The sequence below is a fragment of the Penaeus chinensis genome, chromosome 6 (genome assembly GCF_019202785.1).
Source record: "Penaeus chinensis breed Huanghai No. 1 chromosome 6, ASM1920278v2, whole genome shotgun sequence".
Classification (NCBI taxonomy): Eukaryota; Metazoa; Arthropoda; class Malacostraca; order Decapoda; family Penaeidae; genus Penaeus; species Penaeus chinensis.
In genome coordinates this window covers 1,378,984-1,403,408 of record NC_061824.1, presented here as the reverse complement: position 1 = coordinate 1,403,408, position 24,425 = coordinate 1,378,984, and positions in this window count along the sequence as shown.

Genomic DNA, 24,425 nt, shown 5'->3' with positions numbered 1-24,425 from the left:
TATTATGCTTCGATGTAAAGCGCCTGAGGCCACGGTATGTGAGTGCAGTGAAAAAGTAGTACTTTATGCTCCTTGCACACTTCACGTCATCTCGAATTATACATTGATATCTTATATACATATTAAACTGCTTACAACTGCACACATCTATTCATACATACATATGCGTATGTAAAAATATACACAAACATATATACACATATACCCCCCCCCCCCCCCCCCGTGGCCCGGTGCCCATCGCCTCGGTCGCTGGGTCGCCGGGGTCCAAGGGACGGGGGGGGGGGGGGGCTCGGGAACGCCCTCGACAGGATGGTGAGTTGGCCTCTTCATCTCTCTCTTCTCTCCTGCCCATACTCCCTTTCTGTCGAGCCATTCATCAGCTTCCCTTTCGCATCCGAACTTATGTGCTCTGATGACGTCATCGCGTGGACATTCCTCCCGCCAGGGCTCTCCGGGCCGAGGCCTCCCTCGGCCGCCCTCGCCCGCCTCGGCCCCTTCGGCCGCCCTCGCCCCGTATCGGCCTCCACCGGCCGCCCCTCGCCCGCCTCGGCCTCCTTCGGCCGCCCTCGCCCGCCTCGGCCACCTTCGGCCGCCCTCGCCCGCCTCGGCCTCCTTCGGCCGCCCTCGCCCGCCTCGGCCTCCTTCGGCCGCCCTCGCCCGCCTCGGCCCTCCCTCGTGCTCGCCTTTCCACGCCCATCCCCTCTGCTTTTGTTTACCCTTTTCTTCATTCTTCATTCTTATATCTGCAGCAAGATTCGTTGTGTCCTTTATGAACCTCTCTCTTCCTCACACTATTTCTCTTTCCTTTCTCTTTATATCTCCTCCTATGTTCTCCATTCTGCTTGTGAAATAATTGGCATTCTTTTAGAAATCAGCTCCCCTTTCTCTCTCTTCTCCCCACTCCCTTTCCTCTCTCTCTCTCTCTCTCTCTCTCTCTCTCTCTCTCTCTCTCTCTACTCTCTCTCTCTCTCTCTCTCTCTCTCCCCTCCCTCCCTCCCCCCCTACTTCGTTAGTCTCGAAGCCGAACGGATTCAAAGAAAGCAGAGAACACGGATCAGATTCTCTCCCGAACGAGGCAATCCTACCGCTTCCTCCGCCGGAGCTCCACGTGAACAGCAGCGAACAAACACATCATCCGCAAAGAACAAATAAACAGCAGGAACGCCGCTGGTCTCGCGGCCCAATTTCCCCCACGATACAATTCCAGTCTTTAATGAAGGCCAATAAATTCGAAGGAATTTGGCTTGGGACATTTTCTGAACGCTGGGTGGCAATAGATATTTCCTAATACGGAATTACAACTTATTTATCTAACATTTACTGGCAATAATTCTCCTAAGAACAAATTGCACGCTTTTTTTCTAACAATTGTCTGGATTTTTTTTGGGAAAAAAAAATCTGACAAAAAAATCCTATTGTTTTAACACTGGATTGCAGTTTATAATCATTTATACATATAATATTTTTATAATATATATATATATATATATATTATATATATATATATTATATATATTATATATATTATTTTTTATGGTTATAGTGTCTTTTTGGGGAAGTCGCCGCCGTGGCACAAGGGGTTTTGATTGGGGTAGGGCATTCCACTCAGGCAGGGGTGACTCGGGCCATATAATCTTCAATAATAAATGAGGGGCCTTTGTCCTGCCAGGGGATGAATGGTGTTGGAGGAAAAAAAGAGAAGCTTATCTTTTTAAAACACTATTTACTGCTTCTCAGAACACCAAACTCCCAATATATTCTCCTTAAGATTTAACCCGGGAAACTCTTCCTGGTCCTGAATGCCGAGATTTTTTTGTAATCAGAAATGCATATATTTTCCTAAATGTGGCTGATATTTTTCCTAATTGTGCTTGCAATATATTCTTCTAACACTGGCACAAATGAATGTGCATTATTTCTTATATCAAATGTTTAGGGACAAACAACACACACACACACATTCATAAAAATCTATACATACAATATATATATATAATAATATATATATTATATATAACACACACACACATATATTTTTCATATATATACATATTTTACATTAAAAAAAATTTTAAACACATTTTTTACAATTTTTATAAATATAAATATACTTTCATTTTTATATATATATATTATATATATATATATATATTTTATGTTTATATTTATTATTTATATATATATATATATATATTTTTTATATATGTGTGTTGTGTGTGTGTGTGTGTGTGTGTGTGGTTGTGTGTTATTGTGTTGGTGTGTGTGTGTGTGTGTGTGGTGTGTGGTGTGTGTTGTGTGGTGTGTGTGTTGTGTGTGTGTGTGTGTGTGGTGTGTGTGTGTATGTAAATTTATATTTTCATATTTTTTACTCCACTACTTTTTTTATGAGTGACCTCACCTGACCTCGTTGGAAATCCCGCTGGCTGGTTTCACTTTATTTAACTGATGAAATTTTTATTTTTTCTTTCTTCTTCCTTACTTTCTTCTGCTTGTTCTCTCTCTCCTCTGCGTCTGTCTGTCTGTCTCTTCCTCTCTCTTCTCTTCTCTCTCTCTCTTCTCTTTATCTCTCTCTTTCTCTTTCTCTTTTTCTCTTTTCTTTTCTCTTTCTTTCTCTCTCTCACTCTCCCCTCTTCCTCTCCTCTCTCTCTCTTTCTCTTTCTCTCTCTCTCTCTCTCTCTCTCTCTCTCTCTCTCTCTCTCTCTCTCCCTCTCTCTCTCTCTCTCTCTCTCTCTCTCACTCCCTCTCCCTCTCTCTCTGAGAGAGTAAATTTCCTTTGATTTTTCACTCCGCTTCTCTCTATTACTTTCTCCCTTTCACAGATATTGACTCTAGCTCTGCCTCTTATTCTATCTCTTATTTCTCTGTTACATAACATTTCTCTGTTACATAAGAAATATCGGCTTGTATGTGGTGTTTCATAATCCTTTTGATCATTTCTTGGGGGGAAATGGCTTGGGATGATGCAGAATTGTATGTCACCCCCCTCTCTCCCTTTCTGTGTGCGTGTATCCGTGAGTGTGTATTGCAGGCGTGCGTGTCAGGTCCTGGCGAGCTGCATGCTGTACCAAGAGGACTCTGGAAACTCCCTGCCCTCTCCCTATCCCATCTCCCCCTCCTTCTCCACCCTTCCATCCCTATTTCTCTGCCTCTCACCCCTCCTCCAACCCACCAGACTGAATAGGAAAATACACAGCATTTTCACTGGAAATTCTCATGCGTGTAAATTCCCCATCCATTTCTCACCTTTTTTTTACACCTTCATGTATTTCTACATGTGCTCTGTGCTATTTCCTTGCATCCTCGAACATCATACCATAACTACGCTAAGGCAGGCCTTCGCCACGCATTTCGAACTAAATTACGACGAGAAGAACACATCACTACAAATGTGGCACCATGAAATTACATAAAGGCTAAAACACAATGCATATGCATACCCACACGGCCCAGCCCACCAGGGTCAGTGACCTAACTGCAGCTGAGGAGAACGTGAACATTACAAATGAAAGGAGTGTCCCTGGACGCACAAATTCTTACAATACTTGTTCATAACCGCCTAATCACTTTGACTTATTCTTACTGCCTCTATACTGCTATCATCAGTATAGGGAAAGGGAAAGAAAAGGGAAAGAAAAGGGAAGGGGAAAGGGAAAGAAAAGGGAAAGGGAAAGGGAAAGGAAAGGCAAAGGGAAAAGGGAAGGAAAAGGCAAAGGGAAAGGGACAAGGGAAAGGCAAAGAAGAAAGGGAAAGGGTAAAAAGGGAAAGGGGAAAAGGGGAAAGAAAAAAGGAAAAGGGAAAAGGGGGAAAGGGAAGAAAGGGAAAGAAAAGGGAAGGGGAAAGGGAAAGAAAAGGGAAAGGGAAAGGGAAATGGAAAGGCAAAGGGAAAGGGAAAGGGAAAGGCAAAGAGAAAGGGAAAGGGAAAGGGAAAGAAAAGGGAAAGAAAAAGGAAAGGGAAAGGGAAAGGGAAAGAAAAGGGAAAGAAAAGGGAAAGAAAAGGGATAGGGAAAGGGAAAGGAAAAGGGAAAGGCAAAGGGATAGGGAAAGGGAAAGGGAAAGGGAAAGGGAAAGGGAGGATGAGTGAGAAAAGGAGAGGAAGAGAAAACAGGTGATGGACGAAGAGGGTAGGGAGGCAGGGAGCGAAGGAAAAGGAGAGAAATAATAAGATCGAGAGAGAGAGAGGTATGAGGATGGGGGGAGGGAGGAATAAAGGAAGGAGGAGGAAGAGGGAGGAAGAGGAAGGAGTGAAGAAGTGAGAGATAGGGAAGGGGGTGTGGGGGGTAAGAGAAGCGCTGACATAGGGGACTAAAAGACCCGCAATTCGCAAAACGAAAGAAAGAAAAACACGACTTAGCAACACCTCCTCCCCCTGCCCTCCAACGGAAACGCAAAGAAAAAAAAATCAAATCCCCCCCCCCCCCCGGATCTGCGACTCATTATCCGAGCGAAGCGGGGCTTTTATTCGGCCTCCCGCTGACCCGCGCTTAAAGAGGCGTTCGCCCCCTGCCCTTCGCCGCCGCCGCCGCCCCTTCCGCTGCCGCCCTCCGCTGCCGCCCTCCGCTGCCGCCCTCCGCTGCCGCCGTCGATCCTGCCGCCGCCGCGGGTGCCGCCTGCCTCGTCACCGCGTCGATCTCCACTTCCACATCCACACTTTCACCACCATCCCCCCCCCCCCCATCAGCCCCCACCCTCACCAGTTTCGCCTTCCCTCCTATCGCCCTCGCCACGGCCCTCCTTGCCTCCGCAGTAACTTCTGCTTCCACTCCTCCAAACCTTCCTCTTCCCTTCCTCCTCCCCCTCCCCCTCCCCCTCCCCCTCCCCCTTTTCCCCCTCCCCTCCTCCTCCTGGAGCTGATCCACCTCCCTCCACCGCCTCCCCATCCACCTCCACCGGACGCAACTTTAATACCTTCCTGGGAATGTAATACCGCCCCCCCCCCCCCCGCCTCCTCATATGCAGACGTCCGCGTTGAGGCGCAGGTGGAGTTGGGGGGATAGGGGAGGGGGGGGGGAGGAGGGGAGAGGGAGGGATAGGGGGGGAGAGGGCTCGGCTGGGGGAGGGGAAAGGCAGAAAGGAGACATGGGGATAGATGGATATAGGGGGGGGGGGGAAGGATGGAAAGAGGCGAGGCCAAGGAGAGAAGGGGAAGGGGAGACGGAGAGGACGGAAGGGCGAGCGAGCGCAGGTACTGGGGAGGGGAAAGGGAGGATTCGGTGATAGCGAGGCGGGGTGGAGGGGGGGGGGCAGGAGCAGGGAGGGCAAGAAGCAAAAAAACAAAATTAACAAGAAAAAAAAAAAGATATGCATATCACGAAAAAAAAAAAAAAAAAAAAAAAAAAAAAACATACAGAGTAAGGGGCAGAGGCTGAGGCTCTCAAATGCAACAGCAACTGCAGACGTCATGACCTGTTGCAAAGCGGGCGTGTGGGCGCGAGAGAGGGCGGGGGTCAGGCGCCGAAAGAGAGCGACCTCCAGCACTGCTAGCGAAGGGAACCTGGGGCCGCGCGCTCCCTCTCTCGTGCCCATCGCGGGGCGACAGGGGGGGGGGGGGGGGGGGGGTGGATGGAGGGAGGGAGGGGGAAGATGAGAGAAATAAGAAAATGAGAGAGATGAGAGAAATAGCGAGGAGAGAGAGGAGAGAGGAGAGAGGAGGAGGGGAGGAAGGAAAAAAGAGAGGAGAGAAATGAGGGAGATGAGAGGGAGAGAGAGAGGGGGGAGGGATGGGAAAGGAATGATGAGAGAGAGAGAGGAGAGAGAGAGGAGAGAGAGAGAGAAAGAAAGAGGGGAGAGAGTGAAGAAAAGGGAGAGGGAGGAGAAAGAGAGAGAGGAGAGAGAGAGTTTAGAGGGGGAGAGAATGAGTAGAGAGAGAGGGGAGAGAGAGAGAGGTGAGTGGGGGACGGGGAGACGGGAGATGAGAGGGTGGAGAGAGACGAGTGAATTGATGAGAGGGGAGAGAGAGAGGGGAGGAGAGAGAGAGGAGAGAGAGAGAGAGGAAAGAGTTTGAGGGAAAAAGAGAGTGAGAGAAGAGAGAGGGAGATGAGATGAGTGAGAGCGAGAGAGAAAGAAGAGAGAGAGGATGAGAAGAGAGAGAGAAGAGAGAGAGAGAGAGAAAGAGAGGGAGAGAGAAGAGGAGAGAGAGGAGAGGAGTGGGAGAGAGGAGAGAGGAGATGAAGATGAGGAGAGGGGAGGAGAGGGAGAGGGAAGAGAGAGAGAGGTAGTGAGGGAGAGAGAGGAGAGAGAGAGAGAGAGAGGAGAGAGAAGAGAGAGGAGGAGGAGAGAAGAGATGAAAGAAAGAGAGGAGAGAGACCGAGAAGAGAGACGGAGGGAAAACCGGAGGGGAATTGAAAAAGAGAGAGAGAGAGAGATGAAAGATAGAGAGAGAGAGGGAGAGAGAGAGAGACGAGATGAGAGAGAGAAGAGGAGAGGGGAGCTGAGAAGAGAGAGAGGGAGAGGGGGGAGAGAAAAAGGGGAGAGATGAAAGAGAGAGAGAAAGAAGAGGTGAGAGAGAGAGGGGAGTTTGAGAGAGAGAGAGAGAGGGGAGAGAGAGGAGAGAGAGATGAGGAGGGAGGACGAGAGGAGAGAAAGAGAGAGAGAGAGGAGGGGAGAGGAGAGGAGAGGGAGAGAAGGATGAGAGAGGAGGAGGATGATGGGGAAGGTGGAGAGAGAGAGGGGAGAGGAAGGAGGGAGATGGAGTGAGGAGAGAGGAGAAAAAGAGAGAGAGACGGGGAGAGAGAGGAGTGTGAGAGAGGAGGAGAGGAGAGAGAGAAGAAAGAGGAGAAGAGAGAAAACGAGAGGGGAGAGAGATGAAAGAGTAGGGAGAGAGAGGGGAGTGAGAGAAAAGATGAGAGGATGGAGAGGAAGAGAGGAGAGAGAGGGGAGAGAGAGAGAGAGAGGATGGAGAGAGAAGAAAGAAGAGATGAAAGAGAGAGAAAAGAGCGGATGAGGGGAGAGGATGAGAGGAGAGAGAGAGATGAGAGAGAGACGGGGAGAGAGGGGAAAACGAGAGTGAGAGGGGGAAAAAGAGAGAGAGAGAGAAGATGAGAGTGAGAGAGAGAGATGGAGGAGATGAGAGAGAGAGGAGAGAGAGAGAGAGGAGAGAGAGTAGAGAGGAGGAAGAGAGAGTGGAGAGAGAGGAGAGAGAGGAAAGAGAAGGAGGAAGAGAGAGGGGACGAGAGAGAGAGAAAGAGATGAGAAGAGAAGAGAGAGAGAGAAGAGAGAAGAGAGGAGTGGGGGGGGGCGGGACTGAGGAGAGAGGGAGGGAGAGAGAGAATAGATGATAGAGAGAGGGGATAAGTGGAGAGAGGAGAAGAGGAGAGGGGGGGGGGGGGAGAGAGAGAAAGAGGGAGAGAGAGAGAAAGAGGGAGAGAGAGAGAAAGAGAGGAGAAAAGAATGAGAGAAAGAGAGAAAAGGGAGTGTAGAGAGGAGAGGGGGAGAAAAGAGAGAGAGGAGGAGGAGAGAGAGAGAGAAGGAGAGAGAAAAGCGTAGAGATGAAGGAGAGAGAGAGGGGAGAGATGGGGGGAGGAAAGAGAGAGAGAGGAAAAAGAGAGAGGAGATGAGAGAGAGAGAGGATTGAGAAGATGAGGGAGATAAAAGAAATGAGAGAGACGAGAGAGATGAGAGAAATGTGAGTAAGAGAGAAATGGGGAAAAGGGTTTGAGGTGAGAGGGAAGAGGGAAAAAAAGATAGATAGATGGGAAAGAGAGAGAGGGGGGAAAAAGAGAGGAGGGGGAAAGAGAGGGGGGGGGAAAAAAGGGAGGGAGGAAAGAGAGGGGAGGGGAGAGAAGGGGGGGGAAAAAAAGAGGGGGGAGAGAGGGGTGGGGAAGGAGGGGAAAGAGAGGGGGGGGGGGAAGGAGGGGGAAGCATATTCAAAAAGGAGAGAAAATATGAAATCAAAACGAGTTGCCCTTGATATCGTAAATAAAATTCTCCCGTCAGTCAGCCGTAATTATAACGAGGGGCCCCTTTCCGGAGAAAAGGAGGTTTGTGGTTTTGTGTGTTTTGTGTGTTTTTTATATATATATATATATATATATATTTTTATATATATATATATTTTTGGATACCGGTTTTTTTTGGGGGGGGTGTTGAAGGATTGTGTGAAGGGGGAGTGAGTAAAGTGAAGTGAGGGGGCGTAAGTGCATCTCAAATTTTAAAATTTCTTCCAGAGCGAAAGCGTCGCCTCCCCGACCCTGGGGATAACCGAGATTTAGGGGAAAAATATTAGAGGGGGGAAGGGAAGGGCCCCGTCAACAGCGCCTCGAGATGATGGTGATGATAAAGCAGGGAGGAGGAAGAGGAGGGGGAGGGAAGGGGAGGAGGAGGAGGAGGGGAGGAGGAGAGGAAGGGTTTAGAAGTTTGGAGGTGGGGTTTAAAAAAAAGATGGGACTGGCGCTTCAGGTATTCCGCCCCCGGCAATCTGAGGCGCCGGGGAGCCGGGTTTTCCGGGGGAGTAAAACGCTCTGTCGTAAAGACTCCGCCGATTATATGGGCTGAGCTTGGTCTGGTCCGGGGAAGCGGGCTTAAACCCCCCGGGGTGGGAGAGGGAGAGACTTGAGAGGAGAGGAGAATGATGAGAGAGGAGGGGGAGGAGGGAGAGAGAGGAGAGGAAGTGAGGGAGGACCGATGAGAGGAGAGAGGAAGGAGAGAGATGAGAGGAAGAGAGAGGGAGGTGAGTGAGAGATGGAGAGAGGGGAGTGGGAGTATCGTGAGTGAGTGAGAAGAGAGAGAGAGGATGGAGTGAGAGAGAGAGAGGGGAGGGAGTCCCCCGGGGAGTGAGGAGGAGAGAGAGGGGAGTGGATGAGAGAGAGAAAGAGAGAGAGGAGACTGAATATTATGGAGAGGAGGAAGGAGTGAGTGAGAGAGAGGAGGAGAGGAGGAGTGAGTGAGGAGGAGAGAGGAGAGAGAGGGGAGGAGTGAGTGATGTTTAGGAGAGAGGGAGAGAGAGAGAGTGAGTGAGTGAGTGAGAGAGAGAGAGGATGAGGAGTGAGGTGAGAGAGAGAGAGACGAGAGAGGAGAGAGAGGAGGGAGGGAGAGAGAGAGAGAGAGGGAGGAGGAGTGGTGAGTGAGTGAGAGAGAGAGAGAGAGAGAGTTGAGGTGAGAGAGAGAGAGAGAGTGAGAGGAGAGATGAGAGGATGAGAATGGAGGGGAGTGAGAGAGAGAGAGTTGACTAGAAGAGAGAGATGAGAGAGAGAGGTGAGTGAGTGAGAGAGAGGAAGAGAGAGAGAGTGAGTGTTGTGAGAGAGAGAGAGAGAGAGAGAGAGATGAGGAGAGAGATGAGAGGAGTGAGTGAGTGGTGAGTGGAGAGAGAGAGAGGAGAGGAGAGAGTGAGTGAGGAGTGAGTTTAGTGACAGGGGTGAAGGTAGGAGTGAGAGGAGAGAGAGAGGAGAGGGGAGAGGGGAGAGGGGAGTCCGGTCCCACCCCGTAAGAACCGGGAAACAAGGTTTTTGACAAGCATTTTGCGGGGTTGAACAAGTTACCACACACGCGCGCGGCAGGCCAAAAATAACCCAAAAAGAGCAACAGGGTAGCCAGAAACCCCCCCCCCTCCCCCACCACGAGGAAACCCCCGTCCCAGACTTCCAGCTCATGCAACCTCGTCTTCATATGAAAAGCAACCCCGTCCCTGAAAGCCGTGTTGATTTATATGGAAATTGCAAGGCTGGCAAATGCAACAGGACCAACGCTTTCATTTTGGTCTAGGTGAAAACACCTTTTCTATGAGGCGAACTGCGGCAATACACTGCAGCTATTTTCCCCTATCCTTGAAAAAAGCGAGCAGTGTGTTTTGAAATGCGTGCGACTGGATTTTTCTTTGTAAAAATGTATTAAAGGGTACTGTTTCATAATATTATTTTTTTGTTTTGGAAATACCCGGCCCGATCGCGTAGGTCCCCCAAATAAAAAACTCTTTTAGTTTTACGACATTTAGAGCAACTTCCGACGAGTTCAGACCGCCAAGTTCATGGCTTTTAAGAATGGGGTGAGGTTTCAGCGCTCGCTCAGTCTGCGCTCCGCCACGCGCGCCTCGCCCGCGCGAGTCCTCGCTCGGGCAGCCGAACGGAAGCTGTCAAGGGGCTTTCCTTTCGCCTTATCTGTATGACAGCCCCCCCGCCCCCCCGCATGCTGAGCTGAGCGGGCGAGTGGCACACCATAACATCCATTCAAATCAGCTTAATTACCTTACTGAATTATAAAGGCACAATTAAGAGCCAGGTGATTAAATAGGCAACAGCCGACGATGAAAAATGTAACAGCCGAAATAAATAATTGCAGCATTTAATCCTAATCCTCTGCAATATTTGGCTGCAGTTGCTGCATCGCGCGCTAAATCTATGCGCCGAATTAAGTAATCAAACATGAAAGTTGAATTATAGTATAAATAAATCGCAGCACCGTTTAAATCAAAGATAAAATGTCAGGAATAAATAATACTGATAACAAAAAATGTCCCTCCCGCAAAAAACATGGTGTCATCCAGCGAACGACGGAAATAGTTACTGCAAACATGAGGTTCGCAATTTCCATTTTCGGTTCTTTTCTCTTTTAAAATAATTTCCACACAAACAAATGCGCGATAACTTTGATAAAGACGACGACGATGACGTGATAAAGAATGATAATAGCAATAAACGATGACGACAGCAGTGCCCTGGACGCAGCGGAAGCGACGGGCGCCGCACTGAGCGAGGGAAGCATGAAAGGGAGGTTAGTGTTCATTCAGTTCATGCTTCAGCAGAAATAGATAACTAAATATACATGGATTTTTAAGAAATAATTATACCCGTGATACGTGATCCGCTTTTGTCCGTCTTTGCGGGAAGGAAGCTCGCGAACTTATGACTCACGAAGTGTTGCAACAATCTATATAATGCTAAGTCTTATCATGCCCTTTCCTTCCTATCCTTTGCTCTCCTTTCTCCTCCGTTCCTCTCTCTCTCGCTCTCACTTTCTTTCTAGTATTTTTATTTGCTTTAAATCAAGTTTTATTTTTCTTTCTTTCTTTCTTTTCAGGGATGTTTGTCCTTTTTTCTCTCCTTTTAATTCCCCCATGTTTTCTTTCTGATCCCTTTCTCCTCTATTTCCTCATTTTTCCTTTTTCTTTTCTCTTAGTTCTAGTTCTTTTTCCTTTTATTGCCATTACTCTGTTATTCTTCCATTTTTAGTTCACACTTTCTTCTTTTCTTTTTCCTTCACCTCCAAAGAAGCTCCAACTTTTCATGACCAATTTTGGATATGATTTTTTTCGCGAAATTTCGTAAAGCCTCAGCTCCCGTCAACGCCAATTCTGTCCCCTTTCGTCTACCCCTCCCCGCCCTCCCTCCCCCTCTTCCACATCCACTCTCACCCTTCCCTCCCCCCTCCCCCTTTCCAACACCCACCCCTCCTTTCTACTGGCCACCCACGTCAACCCCGCCGCTCTATCCCCTACGCCAACGCCCCCCCCCCCCCCAATTCCCCCGTCAGTCTCTTCCGCTTCCCCCATCCCCTCCTCCTCCCCCTTTTCTTCCACCCCTCACGTCGACCTCCCCGCCCCTCTCCGTCATTCCCCTTCCCCCCTCACGTCCCCCCCGCCCGCCTCTCTCGCCCCCCCCCTCCCCCCCCACTGACTCCCAACACCCGAATTCACTCTCGCGCAGTACCTGTAACCTTTATATAAACCCGGTGTAAAAATCGGCTGCAGCCACTTTTGGGGCCGAACTGCAGTACAGCGGAGCGAACTCGTCCATTTGCGTTCGGGCATATATTGTTACTTTTTGAAAAATACTCTAGAGCGGATTATATATATATATATTTTTTCCTTTTTTTTTCTTCCCTCTTTGTGTAAAGTCAAAATAAAGCACAAGGATATATATATATATATATATATATATTTTTTTTTTTTTTTTTTTTTTTTTTTAACTTTTCTATATATATATTTTTCTTAATGGTCTCTACATATGAAATTATGGTAATGCATTTGGCAAGTATTGACGTTCTTTCATCTTTATTTCGAAAAATTTTGGGGGACGGATACCCCTTTTTTGCTGGAATGAAATTATTTGTTCAGCTAAAAAGTCAGCGAAATTTGTTTCGCGGCCCTTTCCTCGGACGCCCGCGGCTTTTGGGTTTGCGCAGTGGAATAGGGCGCAGCGCTCAGGATAAAATATAAACTGATTTTATATATATTTTATATAATCTTTTTAAAAATATAATCCCCCTTAAACAACAGTTGTGGTGGTGGGTGTGTTGTGTTTTTGTGTGTTTTGAGTGGTGTGTGTGTGTCTGCGGCGGTGTTATGAATTTGTTTTATATATTTAAATACAATCTTTTTAATTTATATGCACATATAAAAATTTTTAAATTTAATAAATTATTTATAAATTATAAAACATATATATTAGATATATATTATATATATATAAAAATGTAATTTACTATACACTTTACTTGCATCATCATAACCCCACACAACAACCACCACACAACCACACACACACACACAACACAAGACACAACACAAATTTACATGATATCAATTTTTTTTTTGAAAATGATTCTTTTGTTTTTATGTCAGAAAAAGGAAAACCCCGTTACCTTCCAAATGAGGGCTGAAGTTTCGTTCTTGTTAAACGGATTGGGGGTTGCAATTTCCCCCCCGGGCCCGTTTTTTCCCACACCACTTCGTCGTTTTTAAATTTAGTTGGTGCAAGGGAGTTACTTTTTTTAGACTGACATATGAACAATCACACTTATTGCCCAAATATATACCGCACAATTTATTAAACATAATTAGGGGACCTGCAAGCAAAAAACCCCCGGGCTTTCTTTTTTCCCCTTGCGGGGGGTGACGGGAGGGGGGGCGGTTGTTCCAAAAACAAAATTTCCTTGAAAATTGGGCGTTAAAGGGGGCCCTGCAAGGGCAACCTCATTACAAACGTTCCCTTATTTGAATGTGTTGGTGCTGTTGTGGTGGGGGAGTTCTAGTGAGCTATAAACATTTTTTTTGTTTCCCTTATTATTTTTTGTTTTTTCAATTCCCCTTTTCATTTTATTCCTTTTTATATAAGTTTCCTATTCTCATTATCTTCATCATCTTCATTTCTTTCCTTTTTGGGTTTTCTTTAATTTTTGCAGCATAGTTTTTCGAGTGTATCTGTTCAAAGTTAATTTTTGGGACAGTGTCATCCTTTAATTAAATGCACATTTCCTTTTTTATTGCTTTCTGGGCCGTTTTCAAGCAGCTTTTAGTTTTAAAGTTTTTTGCAGGCAGTTATTGCCGGGGTTTTGCTTTTGCGGTCTCAAGTGCGCTGTTGGGGGAAAAAGTGTTTAAAGATGATAAAAAACATTAAATCAAAGGCAAAGTCCCATTCAGCGAAACGATAATAGTTACAGTTGCAATAATTATAAAAAAAAATGATGGTGATTCGCAAAAAAAATAACAACAAAAAAATTAAAAAAAAACTTCACATGCTTTTACTAACATCAGCGCATCAATTAGAAGATTCTCATCACAGTGACACAAAACAATGCCCCCCAAAGGCCCCCCCCTGCATCCACTAAAAAGTCCCGCCCTTTTTGATTAGAACTCCCCCCGATTTAAAGAGGGGCCCCCCCCGCTTTAAGGCCTCCCCGGGGGTTTTTACGACTGGCAGGACCCCCCCCCCCCCCACGGGGTTTTTTTTCGGAGATTTCGCACGGAAGGCTAATATTTGTTATGGTGTGGTGTGGGGGGGGGGGGGGGGTATTTCTATTCTCGTATGTATACAAACCCCCGGCTGACGTGGTTCCCCGGGGTCCCTAAAACGTGACACCTTTTTCCCCCACCTGCGGGAAAAAGGGAAAAAAAAAGAGGGTTTGTTTTTTTTCGCCTATTTTGGCCGATACTACATTTTTTTTTTTTCTCCCCTTTTTTAATTTTTCTATCGATTTCCTTTCTTCCCATTCGTTATCTGTCTCTTTCTTGCTGGTATGGTTTTCGCGTCCACGTCGAGCAATTTTTGCGACCTGCATGCTATTTCCCCTCCGCACTGCCATTTTTCCCCGCCGGGGGTGGAGGGGGAAATTTTGGGGCAAAAACAAATCCGAAAGGGGGGGCACATCAAAAATTTAGACATATATTGAACAACTGGAATGCTTTTTTTATATTTCATTATTTTAATATTCTTAATTTTACTCTCTCTCTTCTCTCTCTCTCTCTTCCTTCCTCGCTTATATATTATATATATATATATTTAAATAAAACATATCCCTTGACTCCCCCCTTCTTACCCCTGTATTTCTGTCTCCCTCTCTCGCTCCTCCCTTCCTCCCTTCCTTCCCTTCACCCCCCATCTCTTGTTTTCCCCATTCACCAATCACTGCCCCCCCCCCCTCGCCACCTCTCTACGTGAGTTACTCCTGCTCTCAGACCCTCGCTTATCTAAATGGCGTGTCTCGCATCTTGATAACGATTCCTGTGAACGAGAGACGCTTTGGGGCTCAGGCCAGAATTTACTTTTGAGAGAGACAAAGAGGAGGAGAGTTAGAGTGAAGAGAGAGAGGAGAGAGAGAGAGAGAGAGAGAGGTGAGGAGGGAGAGAAAGAGTGCGAGAGAGAGAGAGAGAGAGATCGCGAGAGTACGAGAGCGTGAGACGAGATGGAGAGAGGAGAGAGAGAGAGAGAGAGAGAGAGAGAGAGAGAGAGAGAGAGAGAGATAGAGAGAGAGAGAGAGAGAGAGAGAGAGAGCGAGAGAGAGAGAGATAGCGAGAGGCGAGAGAGAGAGAGAGAGAGAGAGAGAGAGAGAGAGAGAGAGAGAGAGAGAGAGAGAAAGAGAGAGAGAGATAGCGAGAGACGAGAGACGAGAGACGAGAGAGAGAGAGAGAGAGAGAGAGAGAGAGAGATAGCGAGAGGGCGAGAGGAGAGAGAGAGAGAGAGAGAGAGAGAGAGAGAGAGAGAGATGAGAGAGAGATAGAGAGAGAGGAGAGAGAGAGAGAGATAGCGAGAGACGAGAGAGAGAGAGAGAGAGAGAGAGAGAGAGAGAGAGAGAGAGAGAGAGAGAGGGAGAGAGAGAGAGAGAGAGCGAGAGACGAGAGAGAGAGAGAGGGAGGGAGGGAGGGAGGGAGAGAGAGAGGGAGGGAGGGAAAGAGAGAGAGTATAAGGAAGTATAAATAGCTTCCACGTGGCGTACAGAAGCACGTATACGCGTGGCTTCACCGCAGGCGCCCCAACGTGCCCCACGCACCCACCAGTACTTAGGGCTCAGGATGACACAGATCAGGGAGAGTCGTTTTCACAGAGTCCTGCCAGCCGCTTCGGGTCAGGCTGGCTCCAGCGCGCCCGCCCTCCGGGCAGACCTAGCACTAAGCTTATACCAAGACTAGTATCCGTGTGAAGATCTGTGTTGCTTACGCTTCTCAATAAAAGAGGTTAAGCCAACCGTCCGTTTCACTACTCCTGCTAAACCATATGTTTAAGGTGTCATTTATATACCCTTTACATAAGTGGTGGCAGGGTGGTTAGTTGTGTCCTTTTGGCACACAACAATGGACTCACAGTCTCCGATGGTCACCCGCTCGAACCAAATCGCTTCCATACACGCAAAAGTCTTCAGAACCTGTTGTGAGTACATATTTTGGCCATTTTTCCTTTCTTTTATCTTCCCAATAAATGTGTTAAGCTGTATGTGCAGTTACGCTCGCGCTGGTTTTCGTTAGGTTAAAATTCTAATCGACAGCAATGGTACGCTCTCCACTGCTGACCTCAGATGACATTACTGTGTGATCAACGGTATTTGTTCAAACAGCAGGAATATCGTTCATTTAATACGTATTTGTTTAATTTTCCTCGTGATTAGAGAGTATATCGTTTCAATTGCAACGAATTTAGCGCGTTCATGATTTTAATATTTTCATGAACATCATATCATTATTCTTTCTCACTACCCATTTCCCGTCTTGACCTGACCTCCCGAGTGAAACATTTCAGTCACATCTCCTTGGGACAGCTATGTGACCTGACCCCACTTTCACTCTGAGTGATTGACACGTGAAATGAATGTGAGAACCGCTGGCATTTCCTGTATATTGTTTTCGAGATTGTTACATTATAGGATAACGCGTAGCATCCGTTGCGTGTTCATTGGTGACACGTTCTATCGGCGCTAGAGCGGAGCTTGTAACGCGAATTACTTACATTTTTATATAGCGCCAGGAAGCTTCCCTTTGTCATAGTGTCAGAATGCCTGATTACTTGGGGTTGCGTATATGCCTAAAGATCCGCGCTCCGACACTAGTTTCGTTCGGCAACTTTTTGAGCCGGTGTGACCCGCGGTTAGGTCCGTTAAATAATGTAGGACTAGGGTTTAAGCTAGAATTGAGATTCTCTTATTAATCACATCCCGCTCACCCCCTTGCCATGTTTGGGGTAAATCCCATCGAGTTGTGATTCATGATAAATAGCCGTAGAGCATTCAGTGCATGAGCGCCCATCACAGACTCGCAGATAGAGTGGGTTATTAATATTTTCCCAGCTCGTTTCGCTTCATAAAGTACGGCAAATTAGGGTACAGATACCCCCCCCCCCCCCGTCAAGATTCGTTCGCGAATTGTTTCACGTCACCATTCATTAGTGCGTCATTCGGTCGCATATCATAAAATGTTAAAATCAATGTAGTATTTGAAATAATTTTGTATTACTTCTATAGCTAGTTTATTGCATTTGTGTAAAATGAACGTTAATTTCCGTGTTTGGCACCCATGTCCGGTCTGTGTGAGGTCACTTTCACTCTCATTACGGTCACTCGCACTCACACACACACACACAATCTCACGCACTCCCGCGACTTTGTCAAGTCGTGATGTGTGACTTGTGACACACATTTCTTCTCTGCGTTATGACAATTGGTTCAAGTAATTCCTTGCGGATGCCTTTGTCATTTCCCTTATTTACCCTCCTGTCTATCAGAGACGGTTAGCAGTTCAAGCTAGGTCTATGCGGACCGCTGTTACCGTCTCTCTCTCCTATTTTTTCCTTAACTTTGTGAAAGTAAAACACAAAATGAAAAAAAAAAGTAGAAGACGAAAATAACGACAATTCAACCATAAAAACTGCAAATTATATAAATAATCGGCTAGTGGCGCTTAACATCCCCTCTCCTCTGTTGTCTTTCTTTTCTCTTACTATCTTTACCCTTATATGTATAATCTTGTTCACGATATCTGTCATAGTACCGAAGGAGGCCCTGCTGCAGAAACGGTCACCTTCGGGCGCTGTAAAAATCGTCACCGGGAAATCGCCAGAAACCGAGAAAGACTAGGATAATTACGCCCGTCGATCCAGTGAAGGACCAGGAACTCGCCAGAGCAGGTACCAGTCGCCCCATGATGCTGTGAACTTACCTGGACTCCGCAGATCCACTCAACCTCCAGGAGCTCGTAGGACCTGGATGAGGTCTTCGGGAACGTGCATTGGGCGAGTAAGCCGCCGAGTTAGGCCTGGTCGAGGACTACAAGGACGAATCCGAAGTCAAAGAGGACCTGTGCAAGACCTTCGAGGACGTGTGGATGTCGAGGACGAACGGATTTACCAGGGACCAAGATGAAGACGACGACAGGGACGAGCAGCCACGAAGATGCATCAGGGACAGCAAACGCAAGAACGAAGTGTTTACAAGTCAAGAACCAGCCAGGTTGGGTCACCCTTGAGGCAAATATCAGACTCCTCGAGGGCAAGGCGTGAGTAGGTGGCCGAGCAGTATAAGTATGTATAAATAGCTTCCACGTGGCGTACAGAAGCACGTATACGCATGGCTTCACCGCAGGCGCCCCAACGTGCCCCACGCACCCACCAGTACTTAAGGCTCAGGATGACCCAGGTCAGAGAGAGTCACTTCACAGAGTACCTGCCGACTGATTGTCGGGGCATGCCCCAGTCGCGCGCTCCCCTGCGGGCTGAGGACAACAAGCACTAAGCCTTATCCAGACTTGTATCCGTGTGAATATCTGTGTTGCTTACGCTTCTCAATAAAAGAGGTTAAGCCAACCGTCTGTTTCACTACTCCTGCTAAACCATATGTATAAGGTGTTCATATATACCTTTAACATAAGAGAGCGTGTGTGACAGGCACGGGCAGCTGGTTGACCTGACCTTACTCCAGATGCGCCTCGAGGGAAACACCCGGCGCCCTGGTCAAGACAGGGCGTGCCCCACGAACCCACCAGTACTTAAGGCTCAGGATAACCCAGGGCAGAGAGAGTTCTTTTCAGAGAGTCTTGCCGACCGCTGCGGGTCAGGCTGGCTGCGCCCGCCCTCCGGGCAGACCAAAAACTTAACCTTACGAAGACTTGTATCCGTGTGAATATCTGTGTTGCTTACGCTTCTCAATAAAAGAGGTTAAGCCAACCGTCCGTTTCACTTCTCCTGCTAAACCATATGTTTAAGGAGTTCTTAAATACCCTTTACAGACAGACAGAGAGAGAGAGAAAGAGAGAGAGAGAGAGAGAGAGAGAGAGAGAGAGAGAGAGAGAGAGAGAGAGAGAGAGAGAGAGAGAGAGAGAAAGAGAGAGAAAGGGGGAGGGAGGGAGGAGAGAGAGAGAGAGAGAGAGAGAGAGAGAGAGAGAGAGAGAGAGAGAGAGAGAGAGAGAGAGAGAGAGAGAGAAGAGGGGCGGAAGGGAGGGAGGGAGGGAGGGAGGGAGGGAGAAAGAAAGAGAGAAGAGAGAGAGAGAGAGAGAGAGAGAGAGAGAGAGAGAGAGAGAGAGAGAGAGATTTAAGGTAACTTGATATGCAGACAGATAGATAGATGAATATATCAAAATACATATAAATATATAAATAGATATAGATGAAGTAATGCTCAGATCTATAATCGAAAGGAAATATATATGTAAAGGAAAGGACACCGAATAAAAGAAATAAAGCAGATGAAATAATGATAATAATTATTAATATTTATGTTAATGAATGATGCGTGATATTGATGGTAATGGCGATATAAAATAAAAGCAGCAGTAACCAAAACGACATTAATAAAAGATTGAACGAGTAAACAAAAAGCTCCGAGAACCATTTACGGAGCCCTTTGATCCTCTTGGGCTCAGAAAGTAACTTTGAATGTTCACAATTCAACGAAACTGAAACCACGGAAAAGAGTAAGTGTCAGGGAGGGAGGGAGGGAGGGAGGGAGGGAGGGAGGGGAGGGAGGGAGGAAGGGAGGCGAGAGAGAGAGAGAGAAGGGAGGGGGGAGGTAGGGGGAGAGGGAGGGAGGAAGAGAGTGAGGAGGAGAGAGAGAGAGAGAGAGGAGAAGAGAGGAGAGATGAGAGGAGAGAGAGAGAGAGCGAAGAAGGGATAGGGAGAGAAAGGTGAGAGAGGAATAGAGAGAGGAAAGAGAGAGGAGAGAGAGATGAGAGAGGAGAGGAGAGGAGAGAGAGAGACGACGAGAAAGAGGGGAGAGAGAGAGGGAGAGAGGGGGGGGGGGATTCCTATATAAGTATATGAGAGCACAAACGCAACCACAAACAATCATTCACAGGCTCCGACGCACAGATATTTACGAACATCACACTTGCATAATCGATAATGATTACAAGCGACAACTGAGAGAAAACTGCGGCAAAAAATTATTTACAGAAAACCATATTCGAGGGACACTAAAGTAACTCTCTCTTTCTCTGTGTCTCTGCTCTGTCTGTTTCTGTCTCTGTCACTCTCTCTCTCTCTGTCTGTCAGTCTGTCTGTCTCTCTCTCTCTCTCTCTCTCTCTCTCTCTCTCTCTCTCTCTCTCTCTCTCTCTCTCTCTCTCTCTCTCTCTCTCTCTCTCTCTCTCTCTCTCTCTCTCTCTCTCTCTCTCTCTCTCTCTCTCTCTCTCTCTTTATCTCTCTCTCTCTATCTTTTTTATCTCTCTCTCTCTCTCTTCTTCCCTCTCTCTCTCTTCTTCTCTCTCTCTCTCTTCTTCTCTCTCTCTTCCTCTCTCTCTCTCTCTCTCTCTCTCTCTCTCTCTCTCTCTCTCTCTCTCTCTCTCTCTCTCTCTCTCTCTCTCTCTCTTCCTCTCTCTCTCTCTCTCTTCTCGTGCTGTGTCTATCTGTCTGTCTGTCTGTCTCTGTTTATCTCTCTCTCTCTCTGTCAGTCTGTCTGTCTGTCTGTCTGTCTGTCTGTCTGTCTGTCTGTCTGTCTGTCTCTGTTTATCTCTCTCTCTCTCTCTGTCAGTCTGTCTGTCTGTCTGTCTGTCTGTCTGTCTGTCTGTCTGTCTGTCTGTCTGTCTCTGTTTATCTCTCTCTCTCTCTCTGTCAGTCTGTCTGTCTGTCTGTCTGTCTGTCTGTCTGTCTGTCTGTCTGTCTGTCTATCTGTCTGTCTGTCTCATTTCGTTATCGTTACAGAAGAAACTCTCAATATCCAATATCTGAATAAAACAGATAAGTTGGAGAATTTGTATTTAATTGCAGAGTTCACGTATTGCCGGAAGGCCCCAGAAATACATGGACAAAGAAAGCAATGAGACGGAACATACTCTTTTTGGGCGAAAGCCTTCAAAAACGCAAACAGAAAGAGTGAGAGGGTGAGATAGATAGATAGATAGATAGATAGATAGATAGAGAGTGAGAGAGAGAGAGAGAGAGAGAGAGAGAGAGAGAGATAGGGAGAGAGGGAGGTAGATAGGTAGATAGATAGATAGATAGAAAAATAGAGAGATAGATATATAGATAGAGAGATAGATAGATAGATAGATAAAGAGAGAGAGGGAGGGGGGGAGGGAGGGAGGGAGAGGAAGAAGAGATAGAGCGAAAAGAGAGAGAGAGGAGAGAGAGAGGAGGAGAGTGAGGAGGGAGAGAGAGAGAGAGAGAGAGAGAGAGAGAGAGGGAGAGAGGGAGAGAGAGAGAGGAGGGGGGGGAGAGGGAAGGGAGGGATGGAGAGGGTGGGGAGTGGGGAGAGAGGGTTGAGGGAGAGGGAGAGAGGTTGAGGGATGAGGGAGAGAGGGTGGGGAGAGGGAGAGGAGGGGGTCGAGAAAAGAGAGAGAGGGGAAAGAGAAACAGAGAGAGGTGTGAGAGAAGGAGAGAAAGAGAGAGAGAGGGAAATAAAGAGAGGGAGGGGGGAGGGAGGGGGGAGGGAGGGAGGGAGGGGAAGGGGTGAGGGTGAGAGGGTTGAGGTGAAGAGGGGGTGAGAGAAGAGAGGAGAGGAGAGAGATGGAGACGAGAGAGAGGAGAGAGAGATGAGAGAGAGAGAGAGCGAGAGAGAGAGAGAGGACATGAGAGAGACAGAGAGAGACAGAGAAGAGAGAGGAGATGAGAGGAGAGAGGAGAGAGAGACGAGAGTTGAGAGAGAGGAGACGATGAGAGAGAGAGGAGGAGAGACGAGAGAGAGACAGAGAGAGAGAGTGAGGAGAGAGAGAGAGGAGAGGAGTGAGAGAGGAAAGAGAGAGAGAGGAGAGGAGAAGCGAAGCGGAAGAGGGAGAGGAGAGAGATAGACAGACAGAGAGGAGAGAGGAGAGAGAGAGGAGAGAGAAGAGCGAGCGAGAGAGGGGAGACAGAGAGGACAGAGAGCGGGGAGAGGGGAGAGAGAGAGGAGAGAGAGGAGAAGAGAGAGAGAAGAGAGAGAGAGAGATAAGAGAAAAGGTAGAGAGGAAGAGTGAGAGGGGAGAGAGAGAGCGAGAGAGAGGAGAGAGGAGGGGAGGAGAGGAGAGAGGGGGAGAGAGATGGGAGAGAGAGAGAGAGGGGAAAAGAGAAGAGGAGGACGACGAGGAGAGAGAGAGGAGGGGAGAGAGAGAGAAGAGAGTGAAGAGGGAGAAGAGATATGGACAGGAGGAGAGAGAGAGAGAGAAGAGGAGGGAGGGAGAGGATGAGAGGAGAGAAGAGGAGAGAGAGAGACAGAGAGAGACAGAGAGAGAGAGAGGGAGAGAGAGGAGAGAGAGGGGGGAGAGAGAGAGAAAGAGAGGGGAGGGGAGAGTGTCCAAGGGCAAGAAGTCAGGCTACAGATTCTGACCCCCCCCCCCCCCCCCCCAATCGGGGAGCGCCTTCCTCCAAGCAGTCTCCCCGCTGTTTCCGCCCAGAGCGTGACCAGCGGTCCCCCCCCCTCCCCCTCTGCCCTCACGCGTCAGCCAACCCAAACTTAGCTCCTAATTTAAAAGCCAAGAACGGTTAAATTAAGTCGCAAACACTCGCAGGTTCCTTGATCGCTAAAAAAGGATGGACAAACCGCTTTTCCGAAGCGGGGGGAGGGAGGGAGGGAGGGGGGGGGGAGGGTGGGAGGGAGAGAGGGAGGGAGGGAGAGAAAGAGAGAGGGGGAGAGAAAGAGAGGGAGGGAGGGAGGGGGGAGGGAGGGAGGGAGGGAGAGAAAGAGAGAGTGAGAGAGAGAGAAGAAATAAATATCTAATAATCCCCATCATTTTATCTATCTCTTTTTTATAATCTAAACTTCACCCAAGTATTTTTCCGATTCGTTCTGTAATCAATATCATTCAGGACTGCAGAGAATCGGCCTCCTCGCCACCAGCAAGAGGAGCTTGCGTCCGAAATGGGACGTTTGATTTTGGAGAAAAGCAAACAACGGCAACAACCAAGAGTGGGAACACAAACTGCAATTTTGGGTTGCCGTCCCCTCGACGGGCGCAATTGCATGGGTCTCGTTGCTGAAACTTTTTTCTTTTTTGACAACGAACACTTCCTAGAGTTTTTAGTACAAGTGAAAACAATGTAATAGATGGTGTGAGGGAGAGGGGGGGTGTAAGGGGGAGAGGGGGGTGGGGGAGGTAAGGGTCGAAGCGGGGGAAAGGGAGGGCAGTGATGGGGAGAGAAAGAGAATGAGATCAGCATACAGAGAGAGGAAGGAATAGGAGGCTTCTGATGGGGATGAGGAATGAGCATGGAGGGAGAGAAGAAGGGGTAAAAGGAAGAAGATATGAAGTATAAGGGAGAGAAAGAACAGAGGAGTTTAGAGAGAGAGAGAGTGAAATAATGATTATGAGGGACCTTGAGAGAGAGAATTGGAGAGTAGAAGAGAGAGGAAGACCGGAGAAATGAGAGAGAGGAGAGAGGAGGGAGAATTGAGAGAGAGGGGAAGATGAAGAGGGAAGAAAGAGTATGAGAAGAGAGAGAGCGTGAAAGGGAGGAATAGAACTGAGAGTTGAAAGGAGTAAGGAGAAGAGAGGTGAGATGAGAAGGAGAGATTAAGATAGAATCGATTAGAGAGGATGGACTAGAACATGAAGTAGAGAGACGTTTCAGAGAGAGAGATGGTAGTTGTATGTGGGGAGAGGAGTGGAAATGAAGAGAGAGAAGGGAGATGAAGAAAGGCCGCGAGAGGGAGATGAGAGGAACAAGCTGAGAGAGTAGTTGAGAGAGGAAGGTGAGAGATGAACGATTGAAGAATAGTGAGGGAGAGTGAGAGTAGAAGAGAGTGCTAGGAAAAGAGATAGTGTGACCGTACTGAGGAGAGAGAGTAGAGAAGAGGACAGAGAAGAGTAGAGGCCGAGTTGGAGGATAGAGACACAGGAGGAGAGAGAGAGGAGAGGACGGAGAGATTGAGAGGAGAGATCGAGAGATGTGGAAGGAGGTAGAGAGGGATGAAAACGGAAGAGGAGGAGGAGAGAGGTGAGAGGAGAGGGAGTTTGTTGAGAGGGCTGGAGAGGACTCGATAGTGGAGGAGAAAACGTCTCGAGAAGAGGAATGGAATAGAGAGAGAGATGAAGTGGTAGAGTGAGAGGTAGTACTGAAGAGAGGAAGGAGATAGAGTGAAAGAGTACTTGAGAGTGAGGGAGGGAGAGGGGAGGAGAAATAGACGTGGAGGGAACACTAATTTGAGTCGGAGAGTGCATGTTGGATTCTGAAGATGAGAGAGATAGGAGTTGGAGATTGGAAGAGAGTATGAGGAGAGACTTGAAGAGGAAGACTCTGAAGTGAGAGGAGAAGATAGAGAAAGGGAAGACAGAGAGCATAATGAGATGGGAGAGAAATGAGTGAGGAGGTGTGAGGAATAAGTGATGTGAGATACGAGGAAAAGGAGAAGGACCGAGTAGTACAGAGAGAGGAGAAGAGGAGAAGGAGAGAGAGGACGAGAAAGAGAGGCGATAAGCAGAACCTTATGAGAGAGAGAAGAGAAGATACGTGGAGTAGGAGAGACGTTGAGAAAGAGAGAGAGAAGGAGGAAGCCGAGAGGTATGGAGTGTTATTAGTAGAGGAGAGAGAACGGTATTGCGGAGGGAAGAGAAGTGGTGAGTAGAAGTGTGTGAATCGGAGAGAGGTAGAGGAAGTGAGGCGAGGAAGGAAAGAAGGAGAGAGAAAGTAGAGTTTGTATGCCGATGAGAGAGATTTGAGAGAGAAGAAGACAGAGAGAATTGCAGAGAGAAGAATGATTGATTGAGAGAGAAGATTCGAGAATCCAGATGAGGAGAGAGGAGAGAGAGGAATTATTATGTTGAAGGAGAGACGATGAGAGAACGGAGAGGATTAGAGAGAGATGACGAGGAGGTAAATGAGATGAGAGGGGA